At 38.2% G+C, this 23,827-nt stretch overlaps 1 protein-coding gene across 4 annotated transcripts in view; it reads left to right on the top strand.

Moving 5' to 3' along the window:
- Positions 1-23,827, top strand: part of LOC109421318 (uncharacterized) — a 77,578-nt gene that overhangs the window by 18,334 nt on the left and 35,417 nt on the right. Inside the window, exon 1 of one of the 4 annotated variants that reach the window (XM_019695827.4) lies at positions 14,302-14,549. The exons of 2 other annotated variants lie outside the window; for them this stretch is intronic. The gene's annotated coding sequence lies outside the window, so the exon portion shown is untranslated. Of the gene's footprint in view, positions 1-14,301; positions 14,550-14,715; positions 14,734-23,827 lie in introns of those variants that run through there. One more of the 4 variants, XM_062849538.1, reaches the window with a different exon arrangement.

Genomic DNA, 23,827 nt, shown 5'->3' on the forward strand with positions numbered 1-23,827 from the left:
AACACTTTAATGCGCCTCCAACGGTTCATCACGAACCGGCTGCTGCAGATGGAGTATGGCTGATCATATGCATAAGACATGCTCGATAAATATGGAGGAACCGCTGAGGCTCATTAGAATCTATTCCCAAGCAATAGTTCCAAGTCGGTTGGATTTGAGAATGTTTTGATGATCGTTACAAATCCTAATAAAATCATTATAGAATTTATGACAGGTTTTGGAACCTTTTACAGTTATTTAGCTGACTTCAAAATGTTGTTTGGGCTTTCTTTTCCACGTTTCTCGGTTGATTTTGATTAGTAATTTATTAATGTCATAGTCGCTTTTTCGAATTTTTACAATGTTACTTGGTCATATTTTCTTTGAATAAAGCAATTAAAATCAACCGAAAAATTAATAGTGGGGAGGAGATTTGCAGCACTTAATTGTGCTGATAGATTCGAAGCTAACGTGCGAACACTTAAGCGCATTGTCGACGTGACATTTTGGACAAAAAACTGACTGCTTTTTATCAGCTGAACAAAGTTACTTGTGTATGCTTAGGTTGACATTTCAAGGCCACGCTTGAAAAATGACATGGTTTATCGAGGTAGGACCGATAGGACAATTGAACGAATTTGAATATTTTTCATAGTATTTGTAGGGGGAAGAATACATATTAGTTAACAAGCAATCTTTATTATTTTAAAATTTGGCTGGCCAACTTGGCGTATTTTTGTTTATCTTAGATGGTATTATGACACCAACAGAAAAAATATCAGAAGTTCAGTTACATGTTTCTGTGGGTTTTGGACCGATGTCAATTTAAGGACACAAGAGATGAACACAGAGAAGTAGAAAACGATTAGCGAAATCTAGAAAACAATTTGACACAGGATCGACTATATTTTAACATACGAGGTTCGACTGATTCGATAAAAAAACAAACATACTAGGTACAACTGACTTAACGAGGAGGAAAACATATTGAACCTTACAACACCAAACAAGAAGACAAATACAAAACGTGTGACCATAACTACATAGGCAAATCCTGACTGACTGACCAATTGAAAACTTTTCAATCTTCTACCGTAATTTTCTGAGTCAGTTTGCAACAGTGTCTTAATGGATATCATTTTCCGCGTACGGCTGGTAAACTGCTTCTGAAAGATTACGTACTCTTTTCTATCTTCGGGTCTAGTGTAGAGGTTTCAACTCTATTCAGAGTGCAGCTAGAAACCTAGCAAAAAAAAAGATTCCAAAAGAAATCCTTAGAGGGATTTCTCGAGACATTTTGAAGGGGAATTCATTGAAGGATTACTAGGAAAATTCCAGATGAGATTCCCAGAGAAATTCCAGAAAGAACATCCCAACAAACATTTTGGCTGTACAAGAGTGGAACAAACCACTCTTAAGCAAACTATAGGTTAAGAAACTCTTATTCAGCTAGTTCTGTTTCTTGGGATACATTTTTGAAAGGGTTCCTTGAGAAATTTCTGTAGGAATTCCTAGAGATTTTCAGATGATTATCTATAGGAATTTCTAGAGATGTGTTCTGAAAGGTTTCTCGAGTAATTCCTTAGGGATTCCTGCGGTGTAGACATGTATTGTATCTTAGTTAACGTTAAAATATAGTATTTTGATTTAAATAGAGGTTGCATCAATCACGCCAGTTACCGATGTGAATCCAGATCGTGTGTCTTTTCTCCTTGTTAGTATCAAAAACGGTTACTCGTGACAGTCGTGGTGATGCAGAGGTATGTACTAATATTCCTTCCCATAATCGTGAGGACATGGCTGAAGCTGTTATTGACTTAATAAAGTTTAAAATTCTCGAAGGTGCACATTGAGATCGGTAAGCTACTTCCAACCTTCGTTTGTTGGTTCTTTGGGCAATTTCGATTGTTCTGGTCAACCACGGAGTAGCAACTACGAATTGTACGGTCTTCTATACTCATGCGTCCTCAAATTAAAGTAAAATACAATAATAATTGAATTAATTGAAATTTACTTCAAATTCCTATTCCTACTTGACATTGACATTGGTCGCTGTTGTTGTCAAACAAATTGACGCACATGATAGCAATCCACCGAGTCCACTATAGTGGTCAGCCTTCTATTTGAATGACGAAAACCGCGTGACAAAAATAGATTGTATCTCGTAAACGCAACACTCTCTACATTGAAGCAAAATCATTCGCACACACCCCTTTTCTCATACCAAGTGCCATGCTCTTTTCACAAACGGGGAGCCAAAAAATGCTGCGTTCGTTGATTATGCAATTTTCACCTTGCGGACCAAATTCCTCGTGGGAACAAACATCACGGTAAAAGGTTGTTTCGACTTTTTAGTGGTTATCTTCATCGATCAACCGCAGCGAAGTCGATGAACCAGTGAACCGTTTCGTAGTGTTTAGACGTAGGAAAGGAAATTATTTTGCACTTCATTAATTAGTTGCTGTCATGTTGGAAACTGATTTAAAACCACCACAGTGGATTTAGGCTTGACTGAACCAGAGGAATGCATCTGTCTACTCCATTCATAGTGGTACTTCAACTACCTAAACCGATACTCAACTTGCGGGTTTGGATTCAGGAGGTCGTTCATAAACGTCGTAACACTTCATCATTCCAGCACGAATATATTCTGGATTTTTTTACTTCTAATGTAATAAAAATCACAAAAGAAAGCATTCCTCGAAAGAGTTTTAAATTTTCTTCAGGCATGACGTTATTCATGGACAGCCCACATCTGTTTGCCATGGTTGAGCGTTGCCCATATCGTGATTGATCCCAAACAAGTGATGACGTTTCTTGACGTATCGTCTAATCACCACTTCAACCCGTATATGAATGAATTTCACAGAACTCGTCTCAGTTCAGTTCAGTTCAGTCGGTCGGTTGCTCTCTCCGGCTGCTGCCGGCACGAATCTCACAGCCAGAGTTGGCAGCACGCAATCGCACGAAATCTGCGGTTCCTCCGCCACAACGAGAGAGCCTCTATCCAACTATGGTGCAATAAGGCATGAAAACTGCAATGCTTTCCGCTCTGATAAGCTGGGTAACACTTTTTCTTAAGGGGTCTTCTGCTGTGATAGCTATCTTGCTACGGCCTAGAGACGGTTCGATAACCGATTTTAGATGATGTGCGAAAACGAAACCAGATTTTTTATTATCTCTGATTGAATCGTTGCTTCGCAACAAAATCATCAGCGACAATCGTGAGTCAATAAAACATCTATCAGGGCTTCAATTATTGTTTGTGTAGTGGATCTTCAAAATCTATAAGTATGTATTTCACCTGTTGCTGAGTTTGCAACATCGTATAAAACGACAAACGAGACTTGATTCTCCAAAGATTCTAGGACTCTAGGTCATCGCACGAGGAGGATATTAAGAAGCAGGGTTTTACATACCCAGATATATAAAAAGAAATTTACTTCTAGTGGATCACTTTTTCATCATTTGGTATTTTAACTCACATTTTAAAGAACTTGTACTGGAAGTGAACAGTTATAAAACACGGTTTTTCCTTTAGTAGCATGTCTCACAGCTACTGAAAAGTACACCCGTCTTTTTAATTCCGCTCTTCGATTATAAATTATAAAACTTTATGTTATTATTAATAACATAGACATTTGAGGAAGCAAATAAAAATCATTGAAATTGGCAAAACAAAGATGCGCAGCTTTGCGATATTGTCCGTTCACTCAACTATTGCAAATATAGCGCTCGTTAAGGAATCATTCCATGTTGTTGTCTATAGTATAGATAGACTGACTCTATACATTCCTTAGTTGTACTATATCCTCTGAATCAAATACCATACCACTTTAGAAACAATCAGACCGACTCGTTCTATGTCCCTATCTGTATATCTGTCCTCGCGGTCCAAAGTTCTCGATTCCATTTCGAGAACTACTATTTTGTCAGTCACATGCTTGCCAATTCACTAGCTAACTATTCCGTCGCTGGTCATAGCTACCGGCACGCCGCGGCCGACGACGGCTAGTGTTCGATTAGTAACTCAACATCATACGAACTAGTACTGAAAGAGTCGTGGAACTCACTCGATTGATGGCACCAACACCATTTGGGGCCAACTTGAAAACAACAACGTTCATTCACCAGTCTGTTACAGGGTGGTGCGACTTGGCTGTCCAGTATCGATGCATGGATCAAGTGGCATAAATTGATTATTTGAGTCCATCGTTTTGTCTTTTAATGTCCGCTTATTATACAGAGCTAAATTTGTTTACTATCGAACCTAGCCTAAAGTCTTAAAGTCGATGTCTGACGCCCTTTTGGAATCCAAGATGGCGGCCATCTACTGTGCTTAAAACTATGCAATACGTATTTGGTATTTCGATTATTTCCGAAATAGAGAAAAAGTGTGTACTCTTCGAGTTCTCCGAGCTTCAAGATATATGGTATGTAAATTAGTTCAGCGTAATGTCTATTTGTCTGGGATTCTGTGATATCAGAGACAAACAGACGTAACACTGACAAAATCAGAATTCTGATTACTTGGAAAGTTGATGTGTCCTGCTAACTAGTTTGGCTTGTCAAGAACCTACAATGATGGGCCATTTGATTCAAAATTCCACCACTAGGCGGCGCTAGGGAGCAAACAATTTTTGTCTTTCATATATCTCAGGGCTCCTATCAATTAGAAAGTTGGTTTCTTCAGCAAAGTTGTTTTCGGAATTCTGCTACTAAGGGGCACTGGTTACACATTTGCATAATCATTCTAATGATTAAAATTTCGAAGAAATTATTCAATATACTGTATATTTTTCTCGTTTGAATATATTTAAGTCGAGTCAAATGCTTTTCAAAGACCAATGTAATAATCATAAATGCCTATAATTTATTTTAATCGGTACACTCAATCCTGTGAAATAGCACTTTAACGAACGACATTTCAATATTAACCATTTTACTAGAAGCACTCTAACTTTATGTAGAGTTATTCAATCGAGCCCAAATATGTATTATTAATAGCTTACTAGTTGAGCAACTAGCAGGTAAAATTTGAGAAGTTTTGGTAATCTTATTAAAAAGTTACAGGTTGATAAAATTTTCTGAATGTTTATTAAAAGTTGCATGCTCTTGCAAATTTGCAACTTGCGCCGTTTAGCGACAGAATCTTTAAATTGTCTAATCAACTGAGAGGTCTTGATCAACCAAACAATATTGCCGAAGACAACATCTTTCTTTGCAATCAGGATCCTGAGATATATAAAATACAGGGTGCGTGCGATATTTTTGCACTAAATCATATCGTAATCATAAAACACATTTTAAAAATAATTCGACAATAGATCTATTCTAAATGATTTTTTCGCAAACAATTGTGATTATTTCAATGATTTAGGAAGAAAAATGTGGTCCTAATATCGATAACCTTTTTTGAACGATCCTGAGAACCGCTGCAAGTCCGTTTTAGTGTTGTTCTTTATATTTTGGGTTACAATTGTGTTATTTTAGGTAAAACTAGAATATTTTTTTGTACGAGGAGCTTCAATGGTGTCATGTGCCGTTCAAAAATATCCCATAAATTTGAAAAAGAGGTTTCTAGAAGACGAAAATGCGAACAACTTGAGTATAAATATATGGAGCAGCTGCACACTATCTGCATTTTCTCAGCTGTCAAGAACGCTATGAAGCTGATTTTTTCAGTGTAGTTGGGGGATTCCAAAAGGCTTGTTACCTACAAAAAACTACATCGCTGGAATGGAAGATAGCGGAGAAATAACTGGAATAAGTCGGAAATTCTAATTTGAGCAATGGTATTCTACTAGGGCTGCTCAAACATTTATGAGAAAATTCAAAACTAAAATATCCTAAGTCTGATCACCTCAATTTGCTGTTTTAGACTCCCATAAGCTACAGCACAAATTTGAGCTGAATTGATAAGGTCTTAGGTATCGCTCGACTAGTCTGAAGTTTATATGGTAAAACTGGTACAAATATGTGCAGGAATGGCATAGTTTTAGTTTTCTACCACTAGATGGCACTGGAAGCGTTCAATAACCCTTATTTTTAGTATTATTATAGGGAATTCTATGCGGAACATCTTTGTTGAAGACCGCTAAGTGATCCGATGCTTGCTAAAAAAAAGTTGAACCCTAGACTTAGTGTATTTAAAAAACAAACAGGTTTTATTTATGACTGCTATTCGATAATGTGTTAAAATCACCACGTCAAAATTATTTAAATTATAATTTTTGAAGCATATCTGTATCATTACGTCTCGTGTATCATTATCGGGCTTTTACACATTACATTTTACTGATTTCATCTTATTTACACAACAAATAGTAGAACCCGAAATGTTATTGGGCGCGCTAGTGACTATAAAGCATAGGATCTGAAAATATTTTCTCGTACCACCACGTTTTTGATTATTAATGGTTTTATATTTTTCACAGTTCACTAGAAATATGGTGCATTTGATGATGTTTTATTGCAACTCTTTGATGAAATATTCCTGTTTGAAGTTTAGTGAAGAATAACCGTACGCACCCTGTATAAAATATGTTTGCTCCCTAGCGTCGCCTAGTGGTGAAATTTTGAAATATACGGCCCATAAAACGTAAGTTCTTAACCAGCCAAACCATTTTGCCGAAGACTCTCTAAGTAGGTAATCAGGATCGTGTGATGTATGGTATGAAAATTGAATCAGTGTTTTGTCTGTTAATCTATGACAGAAATCACAGACAAAAACATAACACTTGCGAAATTTCCATTCCTTATATCTGAGCACCCTGATTACATACTTAGAGAGTTGGTGTGTTTGACAAAGTTGTTAAGCTGGTCAAGGACTTACTGGGGATGTGCTGTTTGATTCAAAGTTCCATCTCTAGGCGGCGATAGAGAGCTAACAAACTTTGTATTCCATATATCTCAGGATCCTGATGACAGAAAGATGATGTCTTCAGCAAAGTTGGTCGGTAGATTAAGGACTCACAGCTGATTTGTTAATTAATTCTAGATTCTGCCACTAGGCGGGGCTAGTTGCAAAGAAGCAAAAGCACGAAGCTTCTAATAATTAACTAAAAATATTCAACAACCTTCTTCTTCTTCTTTATGGCTCTACGTCCCCACTGGGACTTGGCCTGCCTCGCTTCAACTTAGTGTTCTTTGAGCACTTCCACAGTTATTAATTGAAGGGCTTTCTTTGCCTGCCATTGCATGAATTTGTATATTGTGAGGCAAGTACAATGATACTCTATGCCCAGGGAGTCGAGAAAATTTTCCCGACCGGAACGGGAATCGAACCCGCCGTCTCCGGATTGGCGATCCTTAGCCTTAACCACTAGGCTAACTGGAGACCCAACAGGAGATATTCAACAACCTGGAACTTTTTATAAAGTGCATCAATAAATTTTAACTTTTTTTTTAACTTAAACGTTTATTTAAGGCTCATGCGCCAACAAGCATAACGGAGCAGAATTCAGTTAATTTTTTTACAATTTCATGTTTTTGACTTATAAACTATATTAGTTTTTGGGAACCGTAAAACTCGCGGTTTGGTCGAGGTAAGGGACACAAATTTTAACTGATAGTTGTTCAACTAGTTTGTTATAAATGGTGCATATTTGTGCCCGATTGGATTACTTTACATGCAGTTAGAGCGCTTGTAATAAAATGGGTTATATTGGAGTGCTGTTCATTAAAGTGCTATATCTCAGGATTAAGTGTTCCGAATGAAATGGAATTTTGGGCATTTATGACTAATATATTGGCCTTTGAAATACTTTCCAACTCGACTTGAATATGTTTAAAGAAAAAAAAATACAGATTATCGAATAATCTCTGAGAAATTTGAATCATTTGCAAGTGTGTAACTAGCCTCCTAGTGGCAGAATTTCGAAATAAATGGTCATTTAACTACAAGTCCTTTACTTACCGAACAACTTTGCTGAAGAAACCAACTTTCGATCAGAGATATGATCATTTGATTAGAGTCCTGAGATATATGAAATACAAACATTGTTTGCTCTCTTGCACTACCTTGCCCCTGAAACCCCCTAGAACGATCAGAAACCTCCTGAGCCTCGTAGAACACCACGATTACCTAAAAATCCCATGGAATCCATGGAAACGCCTAGAGTCTGAGTATCCTTCTATCCTCTCAGAATTATATCCTTGATAATTTATTGTCGTTATTGATTATTGGATTTACGGATTTTTGAATTACCGCTGATTTTTGAATTAACGCGGTTTTCATTTACGCGGATTTTTTAATTAACGTGGATTTAGTTTACGCGGAATTTTGAATTAACGCGGTTTTCATTTACGCGGTACGTATCCCCCGCGTAAAAAACTTGACTATACCACTGTAGAGTAGAGTTGATAGTTAAGCCTTTTTAGAAGAACGAAAGCATTAGCTATTGGCGATTAAAATGGTGCCCGGCCATTTGGCCGAATGCTGTTTGGCCGAATGGCGTTTGGCCGAATGTCGTTTGGCCGAACGCCATTTGGCCGAATGCCATCTGGCCGAAAGGGTCGTTTGGCCGAATGCCGTTTGGCCGAATCATGATCAAAAGAATTCAGAGGAAGTTTTTGACATTCTAACTGCAAATATGATCATCAGAAGTATTTCCTTCTTTTAATCATAGGCTATTCTTTCCGATGTATAACATTTCGCCGAAAACCATTTCGCGGAATGACATTTGGCGGAATGAACCATTTCGCGAAATGCACCGTTTCGCCGAAAACCATTTGGCGGAATGTACCGTTTCGCGGAAAATCGTTAATAAGAGCAAACAATTTAACTTATCGAGATACAACATCATGACGAGATTCAAAATTCAAATCAGCACATGAAAAATGGAATACTTCATATCGAAAATTCATTTTTGTATCAGTATACTTTGAAAGAACAGCCTATGTATGAATAAAGGGAAATTCTCTGATAATATTAATTTAGCATTTATGCCAAAATAAGTATAATGCATACAATTTATGAAAGAACAGTTTTGACCAGAAGAAGGAAAAGTTTCGTATTGAACATAACAGCATATCTGTTAAGAACAGCGTTTGTTTAAAAGATGGAAAACCCTGAGATACAAAAAATGAGATTTTTTCTAATATCTATTACAAAAGTTTTAGACAACATACAAATAATAAATAAAAGAGAAATCTGGTCAAGGCATCACTAAGGATTGTTACTTGGCTTAAGGGTTAAGCGGCCACACTGTTTACAAATAGCATCATTTTGGCATAATTACAATGCTTTCAATCGATAAAGGTGAAAGTGTGGAAGCTGATAAGCAGATTCAGTTCCTGAATTATGATTCTGGGTTATAAGGCCGAAGGAGATTACACTGAATGGACGTTGGGCCGAACAATCGTTGGGCTGAATAGATGTTAGATCAATAAGATAATAGGCCTCGAGAGATCTAAAGAACATATCTCCCACAGAGTTAGCAATAAGACCGTCAATAGATAACTCCAGTGCAACTTGAACGAACAGCCCTTGTTTTAAGGTGGAAGGATTCGTCATTGACACAATCGTCATCATTGAAAATACGAAAGTAGTTTTCTCGTTCAAAACTGAAATTTCCGCAGTGAAAATGTGTTCACTTTACTTCATTCGCCACCCACAATGCAGTAAAGACCTTTTTATTGCTGTAAATTTAGTTTTGAATGAAAAAAACTGCTTTCGAATTTTCAATGATGACGATTATGTCAATGACGAATCCTTCAACCTTAAAGAAAGATAAATCTCTCACGTCAGCAGCCTGGCCACCAAAAAACTCACCAGCAGTGTTACCACAGACAAATAGCCGTCTCACTCTACTCACTTCCCATACTTTCCCTTTTTAACGAATTATTCAAATATTCTGTAGCTCGCAAATCTCTTGCTCATGGCGCTTGCATCGTTTTTACTCATGTTTGACGTTTGCTAACTACCGCCATCTACTCAGTGGGTTTGCGAACCACAGCGGAATAAGCATTGGACGATTATGTTTTCGTGACGATGATTTTTATCGCATTTTGTTCCAAGTGATACGTCTGTTTGTCTGTGGTGTTACTCTAAAGATCAGCCTATTTTTGACAGAACGAAAAATATCAGATAAGTTAGCAGTTTGGTCACTAGCCAACATTTTTAACAGTAAACTTGAAAGAACAGTCTATTATCAAAAGAAGATCAAATCTCCTATAGAGATATCAATTTGATCATTAAAAACTACACACCACATGAACAGCCTTTGAAGAGAAAAAGGTAAATGATGAAACATTGTAACAATTCAGTCGCCAAACAACAACGTTACTGGAAAGAACAGACTTATTTTAAGGAAATCAAAAACTCTGAAAGAGTTAGCAATATAAGCGCTTGAAAGTACAACTTATGTAGCAACGATGGCTTGTTGGTCATTGCGCCTAATGGCTATTTGGACTCATTTCCATTCGACCTAAAGACATTTGGCCGAATGGCTTTTGGCCTGACGTTCAGAACTCTCAAGAACAGCCTACGAATCAAAGAAGGTAAATTTTTGTTCAGAAAAGTAACCGATTTTACATCAATTAGTACAATCGTAGAGCTGAGGTGATTATTGTGGATTTAGTACTAAATTGGTGTCGGAAGTAACTTCATTGACTTCCGCTGCCTTTCCTATGCGTTAAACATAACGTCGGAAGTAGTGCGCTGTAAAGAGCATCAGATTTACTATACAGGGCACTACTTCCGACGTTATGTTCAACACATAGGAAAGGCAGCGGAAGTCAATGAAGTTACTTCCGACACCAATTTGGTGCTAAATCCACAATATGATTGCGCATGAATCGGCGATGGAGCTAGTAAAGCTTTGCAGAGAAAATAATGTGTTATTCCATTATTATTTGCAAAGCATTGAATTCCGCGAAATTGTATCCCGCGAAACAGTACATTCCGCGAAAAGTCATTCCGCGAAATGGTATTCGGCGAAATGGTGCATTCCGCGAAATGTTACACCGCGAAAAAAATCCGCGAAATGGTTTTCGGTGAAATGGTATACAACCATTCTTTTCAGCTTTAAATTTGAGGGATTAGTAGGCGTTGAAACTGCCAATATTTTATTAAAAACTTTTCCTTCTTTGAATCATAGGCTGTTTTTGAAGTTATACTGAGACAGGGAACAGTGGTATGGTCACTTAAGTTCATCATACATTTTTCGGCCAAACGGCATTCGGTCAGACGGTATTCGGCCAAACGGCATTCGGCCAAATAGCATTCGGTCAAACGACCCTTTCGGCCAAATGGAGTTCGACCAAACGGCATTCGGTCAAATAGCGTTTGGCCAAATGACCCGGAACCTCATTTACCGGTGAATCAGTTTTTTCTACCCGGTTTTCACAAAGAAGATTATCTAAATCGACTTAGGATCTGTTCCAATTGGCCGGGGCTCTGCTAAACCGAACTAAGCGCCAAAAAGATAATTCCGAGATAATTAAGCTTAAAGTTCAACCACTCACAAATAAACAACAGCGGAGATTATTTGAAACTTTTCCGCCCACATGTAACTTACAAACCTTCATTAACCACCAGAAATGAAGAATACATGTAAATTATTTGGAATCATTGATATAATAACATTTTATTTCTTGGTACTTTGCACTCAGTTCACTCTGGCTGATCAAAAACATTAGAAAATGGTTTATAGTTCAGTTTGGCTGAATGCGTTTTTTTTGTTTCAGGTAAAACTAGTTGGACAGTGAAAAAAATCTCGATTTTTCATCGTCTATCAAGTTGAAATCGATATCACTCACAATCCGTTACATGAATCAAAAAGGACGCGTATAGTATGGTAGCACGAAGGTCTCAAAATAGTTTGAAATATGAACGGCGGAAGCCCTCCCAGCTCAGCTTTTCCCACACATGCTTTTTCTTCATAAGCGGTGCATGTGGAGGCACAGAGCAAGAGTGATTATGTCAAACGATGTCCTTGCATACCCTGAGGTCCTGAGATGTGAAAGTGGAGCAATTTGTGTACTTCAAATTTATGCTGGTCGAAGAAAACCATGAAAATGTTCTGCCAAAGCGCACTAAGTACAAAAAAGATTCCAAAAATATGAAAGAGACTCGAACTTGGATCATCTGAGTGATAACCAAGCGCGTTACCTCTAGGTCATATTACCTTGCTGAAGGTTAGTCGTTAAGTTTGAATCAAGTTCTAAACATTCTTCTCAAGGATGGTATTCGTGAAAACGCCATTTTTCGATCAGCCAAAGCGAACCAAGTGTTTGATTTTTTTCAAGCTTTATTAATCTAATTAGGCTTGTTGTTCAATGACGGCTCTTATGTTAAATTACCAGTATGAGGTGTATCGACATAACGCTGGTATTAAAAATCAGTTGGTTTTTGTATTGTTGAGAATAAATTGATCCTAAAATGCTGTGGACTTGGTTCGGTCTGGCTGAATGTGATTTGGAAAAATGGCAATCAGCGCCATCGAAACATAATTGGTTCCTCCCACACCCATATTTCTAATAACGTGTTAATTTCTCTCACAGATTGTTTCTATGAGTCGGTTAGCAGTTAGAAATCTGACGGCGATGAGGAGAACTTGAAATGTTCATCACCTGGACCAAAACTTAAATATTTCGCTGATTCTATCGAATGGTTTACAATTCACTCTGGTTGGATGCAAAATGATGTTTTGTATGTTCCGCCAAACAGAAATTTTGAATTTACTCCACGAAGAGCTGTCAGAATTACTGGATTTTTACATGGAAGAAAGATCATCATTTTCTTCACTTAATGGTTAAGAAAACTCAATTTTTCAAAAAATGGTCTTTGGTTCGGTTTAGCAGAACCCCGACCAATTGGCAAATTAAAATTGATTTTTACTTAAATTTGACAGTTCGACACTTAAATTTGACAGTTCTCCTAAGGAAATAATTATAGAACTGTCAAGTTTAAGTGAAAATTAATTTTAATTTTCCAATTTCAATCACTAAAATACGAAATGGGATTCCACGAAACAACATTTCTACTTTTAAATACTTTATTTACTTTAAATATTCGCAACTATTTTGAACATCTCTAGTTACGATCAATTGCGCCTTTCGATGAACAAGCGCTCAAGTCCTCTTGTCAAATCCTAGGGTTAGGGTCTTCAGCAAAGTTATCAAGATTGATTGATGTTACACTTTTATGTCTTTGATTTTGATCTAGATGTGCTAAAACTGGTGGTTCTATCTTTCAATACGACGCTCTAGTGTTCTCGATATGCATCCTAGAGGGTTGGAATCTTCGGTAAAGTGTTTTGGATTGGTTGATACTACATTCTTACGTCTTCAGTTTTGATCTAGATCTGTTGAAACTGATCTAGATAAGTTTGATCTAGATGAGTCGCACTCCAAGAGTGCGAACCGTGACAAGCAAACCCATACAACACACAACTTCCAACGAAAACGAAAGTGGCCTGTACACGGTTACGGTTACGTTCGAGTTCTAAGCACAAACCACAGACAAATAGATGTAACACTTCGAACATTCTTCGATTCAAAACCTAGTTACGGAAACATGTTCGCACTATGCTAAAAGAACCGATCTTAGCCCACAATCGACTAGGTGGCGGTAGTGGGCAAACGTCAAACTCGAACAAAAACGATGCAAGCGCCACAAGTGGTCAGTTGGCCAACTATCAAATTTTTAAATTGGCTGTTAAATCGGTGTAAAGTAAGATTTATTAGAGCGTTTCACCTGTTTGTGCACAAACTATGAATCATTTGTACAAAACGCACATAAGAAATCGACAGTCAACCTCAACCACCCTGTAACTAGTGTGAAGTGCGGTGTTCATGCCATATATGCATCCGGAACGGCTCTTTTGCCATACCGGTTGGCTATGGCTACCCACCAACCACACAGCTAAAGTTGGTTGGGCAGCAAGCAGCAGAGAAGCAGCAAACTATCGGGGATTCAGCTTCAGTCTCAATTTAGTCACTCGACGGGAATGTTGTAGTCGTCAGCAAGTGTCGCGTGGTGTTCTGTTCCGGGATCGAATCGCGAGGCGAGTGTCGTTAATCGTAATATCATCACACATCTGCTGCGGTTGTTTTTGGAATATAGAGTTGAAGGCCGACGTCGCGACGCCCGTGTCCGTCGTTCTCGTTTGTTGCGGTGGTGATGATGATGATGTGCCATACAATTACGATCGGTTCCATATTGCACTTGAAATTTGGCCGATAACGACGAAGCGTAGCGAAGCAGTAGTGTGGCCGTGGGCGCCGAGGAGCAGCATCACATCGGAGTGTGTTCAACAGCACACAGAGCAAGTAGCATAATGCGGTAGAATGAAGTACATCGGATGATGACGTTGTCGGTCGTCGGGTCGATATTTTGAATAAGCATTTTGGATTCGTTCGATGCTGAAAGAAGATGCGATTATACAGCAGTCAGTGTGCTTATGAATATGAAATAAAATTGTGCCAGAGAGGGGGAATTGATGAAGAACATCATCGTATGAAAAAGTGTAGTGATGTTGTAACACGCCCTAGTGAGCAGCGGTTAATGTATGTGAATGTGGAAGGAAATGCACCATGCACATTCCAGTGCCAAGAAGAGCAAGGTTGAGAAGATGGGGGAGTGCCACTCGGCAGGTTAAGTAGGATAGTCACAGTTTGTTGCCGTTGGTAAAGATGGTCGATTACAATGTAATTATCCTACTTCTTCGGGAGGAAATACAACTGTGAAAACATGAACAACCAATGTTGTTATAACTACACATTGAGTGCCTCTAATTGGATTTCAGTGTAAGAAAACGAAAGGAGGGGAACATGTGGGTGAAGATTTTGTGAAGATCAATACCGGAACGATTCAATGCCATCCACCAACGTAAACTAGGACAGGATCAACAGAAGTACGCGATTGGAGTAATTTTGCATGTGGGTAGATTGAATCCATCATAGATTTTTTGAAGAGTGAACATATTGCTGTCCGTAACGCGAAACTTGGATATAGTGCAATTGGAACAATCAACTTTATTGACGGGAAGTGAAAACAACACGCGCACAAGTGTTTGTCGTAATCGACGTGGAATATGATGCAAGATCTTAATTGTTCCAGTTCTATACATCTGTTTGGGAGCGAAACGGAGATGAAGAGACGATTAGGAGCGCTACAGAACAAATATATTCCCATATAGTCACATTTACATTGTCGTGGGTACTCAGCATGACCATGCTGAGGGTGGCAGGTTCGATTCCTGGCCAATTCAGGAACTTTTCGCAATGAAGATTTCCTTGACTTCCTTAGACATAGAGTATCTTCATGCCTGCCATACGATGTACACATGCAAAACAACTGTGGAAATGCTCAAGCTGAGAAACATACTTTGTCCCAATGGGGACGTTACGCCAAAAACAAGAAGAAGTTTATTCAAAGATGAACAATCCGTTACCGCATTCACAAGTGCAGAACGGTGAAAATCCATACATGACAACGACAGTCCTATCACGTTCTATGTTCAATTTAGCAAAAAACGGCTAGTCAGAATTATTCCTTTGGGGCCGTACACAAATTACGTCACGCTTGAGGGGAGGGGGGTTTCGCAGAACGTGACAACTCATACAAATATTTTTGAGAACCCATACAAAAAGTGTTACATAGGGGGAGGGGGGTTGAAAAAAGTCGATTTTTGCGTGATATAATTTGTGTATCACCCCTTTGAAGAAGACTCGAAACAGAGATTCGCTAAGACTGCAGCGCCGAAAATAGTATTCCTGTAATTCAAAATTTCCCGTAATGTTGAAGCTTCTTACTGGTAGCTGGTAGCAAGGATGGGAACACTTACTTGCAAAGAGTTACACTCACTTGTTGTTTTCTCAGTTCAGAAGCGTGCAATCAAGGAATAATGTATGAACGACTTTTGCCTTGTAGTTTTGTCTAAAAGTGTACCAAATAGAGTAGGGGTCGCACTCGTATATCGAAGCCAACTCTCCACGAAGTGAATGTAAATTACACTCACCTCGTGGAGAGTCTCTTTCACAGCTCTGTCACGACTTTGGTATGCGTGTGCGACCTCTACTCTATTCAGCAAACTTTTAGACAAAACCACTAGGCAAAAGTCGTCCATACATTGTTTCTTGATTGCACGCTTCAGAGCTGAAAAAAAAAGCAAGTGAGTGTAACTCTTTATAAATGAGTGTTCCCATCCCTGGCTGGTAGAAAGGTAGATGGTAGGATAGTGGGTAGGATAAACAGTGGGATAGACGGTCGGGTAGAGGGTTTGAGTGAAGGATAGAGTAGAGGGTCGGGTAGTGGATTAGGATAGAGGGTTAGGATTGACGGTAGGGCAGAGCGTAGGGTAGAGGGTTAAGGTAGAGGGTTAAGGTAGAGGGTAGAACCCGGGTTTTAACATTACCAGCAATACCATTCCAATAATGGAACATGTGTTCAAAGGATTCTAGTATGTTCCTTGCGTACCAGCACTTTTCAGACTTCGAGGTATCTTCCGAGAATTTCTCCAGGCATTCTCTTGAGTATTCCTCTCGAGAACCTTCCCAAGATATTTCCAGATGTCCCTCTCCGAATTCCTGTAAGGGTTTTTCCTGAGACTATTCAGTCAATTCTGGATATTTTAGTGCCGGAGTTTCCGATGGGGTTCCTTCTAAAATTCTTCAGGAGTTTTTTTTGTTTAGGAATTTGTTCAATAATTCCTTCTGAGATTTCTTCTATGATTCTTTTGATTATTCCTGCTCAGCTTCCAGCTGGCATTCCTGCCGCGCTGCCATCCTTTAAGGACTTCACAGGTATTCTCAGGAATTCTTTCAGGAATAACTTCAGGTATTTCTGCCGGTATTGCTTTAGAAAATCCTAAAAGGATTCGTTCTGGAATTTTAGCCAGCATTTCTTCAGGGATTCTTGCTAGGATTACTTCACGGATTCCTCCTGCCTGACATTCTTTTAAAGAGCACTGCCAAGATATTTTCAGAGAAACCAATAGGAGTTCTTTTAGGTATGAGTATTGAGATTCCTGCTGGTTTGAGAGTTGGGATTCCTTGACAGATTTCTTCAGGATTTTTTTAAGCTTTTCTCTCGGAATTCCTCTCAGGATTTCTCCACTGATTATTCCTTCCGCGATTTCTTCTTTGTTTCTTTGAGTGGGGATTCCCGACGAGCTGCCAGCCACGATTCCTCTCCTCAGGATTCTTCCAGATATTTCTCCCAGAACACTGTTGTAGACACGTTTCCTCCTTATATGTAATTTATGAACAATCTCCGAGTTATTTCGACAGAAGAAGAAAAAGTATTTGAACAGAGCGTGAGCCAGAGCCAATGAGAGTGCGAGAGTAAGAGAAAATATAGAAACAGAGATAAATAGGCTTTTTGATACACATAGATATCTGTAGTAAACCATGATGTCTTCTGACAGATATTGGCTTATTATTTTAGAGTAGTTATCCTTTCTTTCACTCAAAATACAATGAGAGTATAAAAGTTGTGCTAAAATAGAGCACGAAAAAATGATCAGATGTTGGCGTTCCAAATTGAAGATTTTTTTTGGAACTACACCATAGACTTCCAAGATTTTTATGAAAACATTTACTGAAACTTGACTGTTAACAAATGTTTATGCTAATTCAAACGGGTTAAGGACACTCAAGAAGGAGCTCTGATAACTTCAAGGAATCTCGGGAGGAACTACGTTTGAAATTCCGTTGCGCAATCCAGAGAAATTTCGGAAAACTCTTTAGAAAAAGTCTCTGAAACTTGTACAATAATTTCGTAAAAACCCAGCGAGAAACTGTTGGAAAGCTATCTTGGAAAATCTAGAAGCATGTCGGGAAAACCTCTGGAAGAAATATCGGGAGGAACTTCAACAGATACTCTGTGAAAAACTTTTGCAGAAATCCTGGAAAGAACTCTGGTAGATGTTTCAGTAACAACTTTTACAAATCTCGAAAGATGTTTATTTTTGTATAGTTTTTAAAAAGTATATAAATTTTTTAAAAGTTGGGATAATTTTTGAACTACATATAGACTACTTATAGATTTTCAAAATTTCCCTCTGAACAAAACCTGGAAAACGCAGGAAATTCTATTTTTAGTTATGAATAAACACTATGTTCTAAACAAAACTTCAATGACCCTCCTAGGGTTCTGGAGTGATGTGAACCCAAACGTGGGTGGATCATTGTGCCAGGTGGGATTAGTTGTCGGGATTTTATTCCTAAAATGGTTAATCTTATGACGAGATGTATCAGCCGAGGGCTGAAAATCTCAATTATAAAGATAAATGATATATGTTAGCGCTATTCAATGATGCTGTTGCATCTGAGAAGAAATATTTGCTGATTTTAATATTCTTCTGATCGGTGAATGCAATGGCTCAATAAAACACACATTTATCACTAGGAAAGCTAGGTCAATTGGAGCGTAACAAAATTTGTCTTACTAATATTCCTTTCATCCTCAATGATAGTAACGATGTGACCGGCGCCCTTATTGACCTTACTACAATTGGGACTTCTCCAACTGTGTACATTGAGGATGGTTACCTGAGCAAAGTCTGAAATCAAATTGAAAACTAATTTTGATGTTGTGATATTACACATTTTGATAACTCAGGTTGTTGTCGTTTTGGTCGTTTAACGGTTAAAACATCAGAAATGAGAGAAGAAAAATGTTCCAGTAGCAGCAAATTGAAAACAATTCCTGCTATCGATGATAACTGTTTTTGTTATCGGCGCAATAAAAATGAAAAGTCGTTGAATGTAGAGTCTTCCGGTTGATATTAAATCATTAATGCAATAATATAATTGCACTACTGATACATCCCTAGAATAACTTTACATAGTTTACTAAAAGATTTAAAACTATTCTAACACTCAATATTTACATTAATTTAAAATGACAACAAACCGAAAACAAAATTTACAATCAAATCAAGTAAACATAAACTGATATCAAAATGTGATATCAATTTGTAGCTGAATACAAATCATGTTTTCGATTTGCTGTAATTTTGTTGTTGGACTTTGCTCGGGTAGTTATAGTCCCATTTGTTGGTTCACTGTGTAAGTTCGATGTCTCCAGTAAATTACGAAGTAGCAACTACGAGTTGTGCAGTCGTCTATGCTCAATGTTCATGTGTAAGCTAGGTCATTTCAAACGCAAAACGTCGAATGTCAACTAATTCGAGCGCTTCATTTTCCAACTGTAGTTAAATTTTGTTTTTGCTGAACAAATGCTGTTGGACTTTCAAGCTTCCTTTCACTCGAATAAAACGAACATTTTAAACCAATGCCAAATTCTTGCCAAACTGGTTCTACATGTAGAGAGGTATTATAACCCATCAACTCCGTTCTTCTTATGTTCTTTAGTGTTACACATTTACTGGAGTGTCCGTCTGAAAATCCAGAAATTGAATGCGATACGCGTGCGGTTTGAAACCATTCGAAAAAAGTTGTTAATTGATCCAGATCAACACCTCGGTATAACTTTTCCTCCGATATTTACTTTAATGTCACCTCGCTGATTTTATAGCATAGCACTTGGGAACCCGTCCGCCTATTTGGTCATTTCCTTACCACGCCATCGTATCAATCGAACCGGCTTAGCCGGCTTGAAAATTCAACCTGATTTCGCAGGTGTCGTAACAGAAACTGAATAATCCGCTGCAGCCGAAGAAGTAGTCGCGGGGTTGATAGACCTCCATTCAGGTTCAATTTGCAATTATTAGTGTCTTTCGAACAACCTACTGCGGACGCCGGCTACGCTCTCTAAGTTTTCGATCGTTGGAAAGGAAATGGGGTAAAAATCTGCGACACCATTTAATAATCGCAAGACGTGTTGCAACACCAGCAGCATCAGCAAGCATCTCATCGGTCGAATTGGAACTAACTAACGTTGCATCATTTGGAACAGAAGCAGACCAAGTTGAAGTTATTACGCGTGCATCATCGTCCCGTGGTGGTGCATGGGAACAGGCGGGAATCTGAAACGAGTTTGACTGAACTATATGCTTTCACTTTGCACCGAATGTTCGCCGCCAGTTCCAGATTATGCTGTTACTGTGGTCGTCGCAGCCAGCAGCGCCGGCATACGACACGCGTATGAAGGGGTTTCTCCGATAGTCATCGATAGTCGAAAAAAAATAAGGTTCAAACTCTTTACTCCAGAGTCTGGAGAGTAGTTACTGCGCTTGAGTTGGAGCTTTTTTGTTGACTCTTCGAGATTGAAAGGTGTAGATGAGTTGTAGCTTCCATTCGAAACTTTCAAGTATGGGGTCGCCGCAGGTTACGTATTCCGCGTGAATTACGTGGTATTCGGCTGACGCAACCCAATTTGTTGCTTCACATTGCGGTGTACTCGTTCAAATTTTAGGATGTCTCTAGTTGAAGGTAGATTTTCGTAGTAAAAGTCCTACTTCAACTACGATTTTCATGGTCAATCTTGCCGCTCTATATCTCTATAAGTATGGAAAAGAAAAGAGTAAACTGCACTGTATAATTTCCCCATAGTTTGTTTTCAAATCTCGAAATTCCCAACTGTCGCCCATATGAAAGCCCAGCCGCATTTCAATTGCTTATTCAAATTCACTGTAGCAATAATAATAAAACCAGCTAGCGATAAGAACACTAATCGGGGTCGGTTTCGCGTCATCTGGATGTTTTCGTTTTCATCGACATACCAAATCGGCGAGATTGTACTAGCTATTCTTAGATGCAATCGTTGGTCGTTGTTTAGACTTGGTAATAGCACAGAAACTTTTCATGCAGTAGGCAATAGGAAACAATCAAAAAATTATTATGATGTGATTTTTTTAGCTAGGTATTCGCAATTGAAACAATCATCAGTGATAATGGGTGTGATTACTTTATCTTTTCATTCTTAGCGCAACGTCCCCATTGGAACAGCAGTGTTCTTTGAGCACTTGCACAGTTTTTTAACTCGGAGCTTCCTCTGCTAATGACAATTTTGCATGTGTATATCATGTGGGTGGCACAACGATACTCTATGTACAAGGAAGTCAACGAAATTTCCATTACGAAAAGTTCCTGACCGACAAGGAATCGAACCTGTCACCCCTAGTATGGTCATCAGTATCACGCCTTGACAACTGTGGTTATATAGGCCCTTGCTTTGAATTCACGAAGATGGTGAACTCAGTAGTAGTTTTTTTTACCAATCTGAAGTTTCCAGAGAACTAGTAGGATGTCCGAAAACAAGCTAAGAAAAAGCTTAGGATTCAAGAGGCCAATTTTGGACTTCATGTAGATTTTTTTTTATTCGAAACAAAAATTTAAATTTACATGAGTTCTTCAGAGCTATTTTACATGAATTACTTCTAAAATTTATTTAGCAGCTGATTACACTAGTTTACAAAATAAAACGAAAGTCGCAAACTTCTGCCAACGACCAAAATTTTTGAAGAACAATTTAGCACTGATTTCGAAACCGTGCTTCAAAAAATTTCAAGTAGAGCGGTTTTTGAGTTTTAGCTCAATAACGAGTTTTACAACTTTTAGAAATATGGAATTTACTAAAATTCAAATATCTTGCGTTTTGTTTAACCAATTTCAAATCTTTTTCCATAAATTAAAAGCTGAATACAATACCATTCGATCATCTGAATGCAGGTTTTGCGTCAGATTGGCGAAATTCAAGATGTTGGCGAGTTTTAGGCCGATTTCCAAAAATAAATGAAGAAATGTATTTTTTTCAATAAGAAAAAAAAATCAATAAATTCTTTCTCAACGTTTATTTGACATATCATGTGTGGACGAGTTACAGTAAAAAAAAATCAGCTCAATCGGACCATTGATTACGGAGAATGAGATGTGTGAAGTGAACGACGTTGCTTAAAAATAGAACAAAAATCGATTTCAAATCATCAACCTAGTATGGAAAGTCGAAAAAAATTCCGCTTCACTGTATTTTTTTTCCTTTGCGTTTTCGAACTCAGGGCATGATTTTACACTAAAAATAATCATCAGCTTACCGAGTTCAAAAATCCTGTAAACTAGTTTTATAGAATCCCACACTCAGTATTTGAGTACTTTCGAGATTTCCTCCAGGTCTGTAGGGATCCTTTCAGGAATTGCGTCGGTTGTTCATACGGGAGTTTCTTTTTAAAAATACATTTGAAATGCCTCAAAGGCCACATTCTTATAAAACACCAAGGGGTTCTGCTGAAACTTCTCCACGTGTTTTTTTCTTTGCTGGTTTTCTCCAGGAGTTTCTTCCTGGGATCTCTCTAGCATTCCTTCTACGATTCCTCTATTAGTTTTTTTTTCTGAGATTCACACACGGTTTTCTTCTGAAATTTCTTCAGAGCGTTTTCTTAAATTCATTCAGGATTTGTGGGGCTCTATCGAAAGATTTATCGTGGGTTTCACCAGGGTTTTCTTCTAAGATTCCTCTAGGAGTTCCTTCGGAGATTCTCCCAGGAATTTCTTCTGGGATTCCTTCAGGAGTTCTGCGATTCATTCTGAGGTTCTTTATGGAATTCCTCCAGGAATGTCGAACAAGATTGTTCTGAAGTTCCTTCTGCATTGAATTCTGTTTCAATATTTCTGTTGGAGATCCTACTGGAATTTCCTTTGAAATTCCTTGTGAAATTTCTCCAGGAGTTCCTTCTTAGATGTCTTCAAGCGTTTCTTCTGGGATTTTTGCAGGAGCTTCTTCGGGGAATCCATATTAATTTCCCTTAAAAATTACCTCTAGTGTGCTGAGAGTCATTCTCAGATTGTTTATGGAATTCCTCCAGGAATGTCTAAAAGAGTAACGTATAAGATTCTTCTGAAGTTCCTTCCGCATTGAACTCCGATAATTCTTTTGGAGATCCTACTGGAATTTCCTTTGGAAATCCTTCTGAAATTTCTCCATGAGTTCCTTCTTAGATTTCTTCAAGCGTTTCTTCTGGGATTCCTGCAGGAGCTTCTTCGGGGAATCCATATTAAATTCCCTAAAAAATTACCTCTAGTGTGCTGAGAGTGCTTCTGGAGTTTCTAATGGGATTCCTTCAGAGATTCTTCCAAGTGTTTCTGCTGGGGGGTTTCTTTTGGTTTTTGGTATAGTGAATTTACTTCGAAGATAAATTCCAAGGAAATTTGCTTGAACTGTTTTGGAATCGCAGTTTAATTTCAAGGGGCGTTTCTATGCGTTCGTGTAAAATTATAGACTTTTAAATTAATGCATTTATTACGTTAAACGACCTTTACAATGGTTCCCTGTAAAATAATATATCAAACACGTTTTGAAAAGTTTAATGCTAAACTTTCAAACCAGAATTTACCGAAATTTTTACAACGAAAACTTTTTTCTCGACAAACTTCCCCAAAAATTTATTCCTCGGCAGCATGAGCAGCATAAAAGAAATCTGGAGCAACATTTGAAAAGGGCATACAAGCATTGGTAAACAATGACTTCACACGTTGCCCCTGAGCCCCCCTCAGCTTATTCACAAAAACAAAGAATAAGCTGCTCCAGAAATGTCAGATTGGATTAAAACAAACGACATCAGTTAAGAGAGAGAATCTCACACACGCGTTGCTCCTACGTTTAATTTGTCTAATCGATGTGTTTGGTTGCTGTCTCGCTCTTCAATCGAACGTCGATTCGAACGGCGATTCCAAAAAATGAAGGTTCTAATTCGTCGTGTTCAGTTAGCAAATCCACGTACAATATGCCTTGTTACAAAAAAAATAAGCTGAACACTACAAATGCATTGTACTCCACGTTGGGCAACACAATATGGACAACTGTTGGCAGAACCATACAAATGTTCATTTTGTTTTCCGCAGCGAGTTCCTTGTTTGGGAACTACTGGGGTACGGAAAGTAAAATGGAACATTACAAATGCATAAAACATAAACATGCAACACATAGCATAAATGGTGC

The sequence above is a fragment of the Aedes albopictus genome, chromosome 2 (genome assembly GCF_035046485.1).
Source record: "Aedes albopictus strain Foshan chromosome 2, AalbF5, whole genome shotgun sequence".
In the NCBI taxonomy this organism is placed as follows: Eukaryota; Metazoa; Arthropoda; class Insecta; order Diptera; family Culicidae; genus Aedes; species Aedes albopictus.